This window comes from Arachis hypogaea, chromosome 8, assembly GCF_003086295.3.
Source record: "Arachis hypogaea cultivar Tifrunner chromosome 8, arahy.Tifrunner.gnm2.J5K5, whole genome shotgun sequence".
In the NCBI taxonomy this organism is placed as follows: domain Eukaryota; kingdom Viridiplantae; phylum Streptophyta; class Magnoliopsida; order Fabales; family Fabaceae; genus Arachis; species Arachis hypogaea.
In genome coordinates this window covers 31,392,461-31,398,587 of record NC_092043.1, presented here as the reverse complement: position 1 = coordinate 31,398,587, position 6,127 = coordinate 31,392,461, and the positions used below count along the sequence as shown (strand labels likewise).

At 34.7% G+C, this 6,127-nt stretch overlaps 1 long non-coding RNA gene across 1 annotated transcript; it reads left to right on the top strand.

The window, feature by feature from the left end:
• Positions 1-808: 808 nt before the first annotated feature.
• Positions 809-2,283, top strand: LOC112706975 (uncharacterized). Its single transcript, XR_003155934.3, has 2 exons — positions 809-1,023; positions 1,355-2,283. It is a non-coding gene; the product is annotated as an uncharacterized lncRNA (long non-coding RNA).
• Positions 2,284-6,127: the final 3,844 nt, after the last annotated feature.

Genomic DNA, 6,127 nt, shown 5'->3' with positions numbered 1-6,127 from the left:
GTTACTACATACAAAGGCACTTATTACTATAGAAAAGCAAAATATAGCATATAGCCGTATACATAGATCATAACAATTATGAACTATTTTTAGATTTTTTAATACGTAGAGTTCAATTAGATAAATGATTTGTTCATTTAAACGTTCACGTTAAATATGTTGGAATTTTTCGTAGTGGACTTCTATGGATTTTTGTAAAATAAGATGAACGTTTAGACATAATATTTGTGCAAGTTCATGAAATAATTGAGTGATTTATTTTGTATTTTAGATGTCATGATGTGTTATTAAATATTAAGACCTAATTATTAATATACATAATAAAGATAAGATAATAATAGACGACCTTCTGTAATTTAAGTTTTTGATTATTAAAACCTAATCATTATATATAAGACCTAATCAATATATATATATATATATATATATAGTTAATAGTCAATTTCGTCTCTAAAAAATAACTCGATTTTCATTTCAGTTCTCAAAAGATAAAATCAATCAAATTAGTTCTCGAAAAATAAGTGTGTTGATCAAGTCAATTTCGTCTCTAAAAAATAACTCGATTTTCATTTCAGTTCTCAAAAGATAAAATCAATCAAATTAGTTCTCGAAAAATAAGTGTGTTGATCAAGTTCGTCCTTCCGTCATCTCAGTGACTGACGTGGCTAACGATCGCTAACGTGGAACATTAATTGACAGCATGGCTCCAAAATGACTTAATTTTATTTGTTTTGACCCCAACCCCTAATACGACGTCGTTTGATTTTCATAATGAATATTTAGACGTTTCTTCCCATCACCACCTCTCATAGCAACCATGTCTCTGTTTCGCTCCAAAACCTCTTGTTTCCTCTCTTCTCTCTGAAGCTCTGCCCTAAAACACTTGTCGAAGAATTGAACCTGCCTGTTCAGTTCACCATTCTGCAAAATGACATTTGCGGACGGGTTGCACTAACAGAGTGCAAAGCTGGAGGACTCACGAAGACCGAACACCAGTGGAGGAAGGCATCGTAAAGGTGAAAGGTAAAGCTTTAATTTTTTTGGTTGTTATTTTTTGTGGCTTTGCATTGTTAGTGTGTATCATTGTATCTTGCTGAGTTTATATGGGTTGTTGAGTTAGGTTAGGGTTTGGAATTTAATTTAAAATACATTTGTCTGTTGATGTTGCTAATCAAGTTATGATATTAGGTAGAATATTTTTCTTTTGAAGATGGAACGACAAGTTTCAGGGTTATTTTGTTGTGGGTTTATAGGTTTGATGCATGTTCATTCTGGTGTTAGACGAATTTTTGTTATGATTATGACTAGGTTGTGTGATGTGGGTTTATGTTCTGGTGTTGCTCTGTTTTTGTAGATGGAAAGTCCTGCAATGATTTTTGTATTTCACTATGGTGAAAAGTTTAAAAAGGAATAGGATGGATATCTATATTATGAGCCAGATAACATATAGGTTGTAATGTGCAAGGATTGTAAAAGGTTCCTGATATTCCCCTTGACAAAGGGTTGAAGAGGCTAGCCATGAATGCCGATTGGATTGTAATGAATGCCTCACCCAAACTAGCTGCAGGTGCATGGCATTTGTGCCAACTCCAAGTTTCAAGCCTCTAAGAAAGAAAGCAAAGCCATTTGATTAGGATCATGTGTTTTGCTCCATGGTTGTTGCCTATGTTTTTATACAGGGCTATGTCTATCAGGTCCCGCCTTAGATAAGTGCATAATGAGCCTACCAGCATATCCAGCCCCAATGTTGATGCTTGAGTGTCGTAATGACTTTTCAAATTACAATTCCATGAAGAACTGCATAACAAATGAATATCAGGACTGAATTCTCATGATTGGAAAATTCACTTGACTATGGCAGCTGCGAACTTTCACCATTGATTGAATAATCTTGTGGATCCATGTTAGAGCCAACCTTATCATTTAATGGTAGAAATTCATTCATGACATGGTCAAGTTGACTTTCCATTTGTAAAGCTCTGTTCCCAATGAAAATATATCTTGCTCTTGCATGACAGTACTTAAATTGTTACAACACCTTTGTATATGTTAAGTCCTCATTGTCAATAATCTTTGCACATACACATTAACATACACAAGTTTTGTATAGTGATTTGAATTAATTATATTTGGTGTTGCCAAAATGTAATGACAAATAAGGGTAAATCATAGCACTTTCCCCTGAGCCTTATTTTGAGTTATAATTTCTAGCACTTGGATAAGGCTGTTTACATGTTAGTGTTGTTCTAATATAATGCTATCTAGTGTCTGACTAGTTAGTTACTTTGTCTTGCTTCTCTTTACTTAACAGCTTACAAGTGATTGTTGTAATGGCATCATTGGCAAAGCATGGATGAGTTAGGAGAATTAGATTTTTTTTAACTGAATAAAATAAAATTATATAAAGACTAATTTGATTAATTTTTAAAATTTTAGGGATGAAAATGACTCATGTCTGAACTTTCAAGGACTATTTTGATTATAAATAAATTTTTTACATGTCAAATGACACGTGGCATGTCACGTGTCACTGATGCCACGTGTCACTGGTCTGACATGTCAACCAATCATCTTGTGACACGTGGCATTAACCCATCACGTCAGCATGTGCCACATGGCACTTAACGTGACACGTCATCATCCAACTGACGGAAGGACTAACGTGATCAAGTCGTGTATTCTTTCGGGGACGATTTCGATTAATTTTATCTTTCGAGGACCAAAATGGAGATCGAAGTATCTTTCATGGATGATTTTAACTATTAACTCTATATATATATGTTATGATGGGAAAAAATCCACATTTTTATTTAATTGTCTTGACGACTAACAAATACAATATGTGTCACCTCTGAAGAAATTAGTCAAGATATGTGTTTTCGTATACTAAAATATTACTGATATGTGTTTTAAATATACATAATATAAAGAGATTAAATATTATTTAAAAGTTATTAATTTATTTTGATGTATGTTTATTTTAATTTATTTAATTAATAAATTAAATTTTATGTTTGTGCATTTTAAAATTTTCTTTGTTTTAACATAATAAGAGGTTATAAATACATTCTCTTAACTATTGTAGTCATAATATTGAAAGATTAAAGGTACCAAAATACTTTTTGATTTTGTGATAAAACTGTAGTATAAACAAGTGAGATTGAATGAGTTCTTTTTTTGTTACACAAAAAATTAGGTAAAAGGTTGAAGTTTATGGGAATTGAATCGAAAGGACTCCTCAACTTTCTACCTAATTTCCCGTCCAATAAAAGAGAGACTCATTCAACCCTCGCTTGTCTATACCATGGTTTCATTACAAAATCAAAAAGTGTTTTGACACTTTTAATCACTCAAAGCTATAACTATAATATTTAAGGAGGTATTTATAGGATTTGGATTCTCTAAATTTTGGATTTCACTTTAGAGGATAAAGTGTGATCTCTCACCATTTATTTTATAGGTGGGACCAAGAGAAAATATGAGAGAGAAAATATTCAAGAATAAGAGATAATGCTTTACCCTCTCAAGTGAAAATTCAAAATTTAGAGGATCCAAATTCGTATTTATAACCTCTTATTATGTTAAAACAAAGAAAACTCTAAAGCCCATAAATTAAATACATGAACTAACTTAAATTGATCGAGTGGTCAACTCACAAATTAAATACATGACCAAATGTACCCTTAAATGGAGTTCAGCCGATATTATCCTCCAACTGATAAAATCAGAAATACGCTTTCTATTTATTAATCCAAATTTCTAGTATTAGATCCATAAAATCTAACAAAATATATTTTATAAAATATCTTATAATTATATTCAGATAACAACCGTGCTATGTTACCAACATGAAACCTGCCAATGTTTATTTCACAAAGTCAACTTAATAAAAAATTCACATCCTAAATTAATCTAGGTTAATCCAAATGCCACTTGTTTACTCCTGTAACCCTACTTTACCCAGTCTTCACTTGTTCTTACCGTTGAGACATACCCCCACTTTCCATCTCCACTTGCAGTGCCACATAGCACGCCAGATTGTCGTCTTCGTCGGTCGCCTTCGTCAACGAAGTCAACGCCGCGGAGAGACCAGACGCCGCCACTAACAAGAATAGTCCCACAATCGTCCAAGTGACCCCGGCGCGGCTGCATGTTGCCGTTGATGCGCCTTGAAGACGCATCCACACGTGAGACCTTCATCGCGACGCCCTCTAATAGCTCCGCCACAAGACACGCTGCGGCTGTACTCTTCCGGCCTCGTGGAGACAATAGCATCCCCACAATTCTTTGGCCGCTGCATCGCCCTCCCAGCGTCGCTCCCTGTCTCAAGTTTGAGCCCCCTCGCAATGTGTCTTCCCTCCAACACCGGCGCAACAATAAGAGGTAAGTGGGTCTTCAAGATTTTCGCTAATTGTTGATCTCGGGTTCATTTGTGAACATTACATTGGAGTTGAGATTTAGTCAACAATGGTGCTGTGTCTATTGCATGTTTCATTTAGAAAAATAGAAATTGTGAATTAATAGGTTTTTTGTTGATATGGTTCCATGTGTTAATATAGTTTACTATGCTTGCTTAACTATATGAAAAAAATGATGTTGTCATGATTGTTACGCTGATATGGTTTTCTTTGGACGGATGTTGACTGTGTTGTGGAATTTGGAATATATTTGTGGTCCCCTACTATATAATATTGTTGCCGTTCGCAGCCTTTTTATTTCCCTTCTCCCATATGTTGGTCTTAATAATATTTTGAATAATTGAGTGATTTTTTAATTTAGTATATATGTCGGCGAGCCCCATCAATAGTTTAATTTGTTGGGTCTATCCCTGTTAAATTATTCACCACCCATAAAAAATAACAAATTAAAACGGTATTGACGAGCCTTATGATAGTTCCCTTTTGTAAGAACTGTAACTAACCAACTAGTTAATTAAGTAATTAATTGCTTAAATGAAAATTTGAAAAGTTAGAGTGAGACTTTGAGGCTTTAAATGTGATTTTTGGACTCAGTAGATTTTTCTGAGTCAGAAAATGTGTCTTCTGCTAAAAATCGTAAAAAATCATGAACTGAAAATTAAACCGGTTGAATCGGTTCAAGTCTGTCCGGTGCTGCGTGAAAAAAATGGAAACAGTCAAAAACCTTAGAAAAACATTATAAATGAAAAATTGGGCATTAATTTTAAAGGTTTGGCCCGAAAGTTGGGACAAACGGGCTAAAAACGCTAATGGGTTGGACCGAGCTCAAGTTGGACCCAAGTCCAACATATATAAGGTTCATTTAATGAACCAATCAGCACAAACCACACTCAAACACACACACACACACCCAACTGAAAGAGAAGGGGAAGAATAGAACCCTTGAGCACTATTTATCATCTTCTTCCCAAGCTCATATCTTGAGTTATAGAGCTCCAATCGCCGCACCGTTTACGACCACGCGTTTCTTGTGAAGAGCTCTACAAAACCCACCCAAGAAACTGGTAATAAAAGCTCGAATCACTCTCAATCCTTCTCCTCAAAATTTCAAGTTTTTAGGGCTTTGGATTAAGTGAGCTTTGTGATTTTGAATGTTTAGATTCACTCTAATCCTTGTTTAGCATTGGGTTTTAGCTTCCAAAGCTATTGGGAAAGGTAAGAGCTCTTGAACCTTTGTGAGATTATGTTTATATTGAGTCCTAGGTTAATTTGTAATGATATATATATATATATATATATATATATATATATCTTGATTATTGTGAGTTTGGGAGCTATTAGAACTTGTTGGTGGCTTGGATTGTGTTGGAGAGCTTATTGGTGATCATAGCTGTGCTCATTTTGGGTTAAGGACATATTGAAAATCGGCCAAGGTATGGTTTCGGTTTTCTCTATGTAGTATATAATATTCATGGACACTTAGGCTAGTGACCCATAGGATAGGTTTGGATTTAAGTGGTTGTTGAGTTGTTGAATGATGGTATGTGATGATTGGTGCGCGAAATTGTGATCACTACAACTTCACACAACTAACCAGCAAGTGCACTGGGTCGTCCAAGTAATACCTTACGTGAGTAAGGGTCGATCCCACGGAGATTGTTGGTATGAAGCAAGCTATGGTCACCTTGTAAATCTTAGTCAGGCAGACT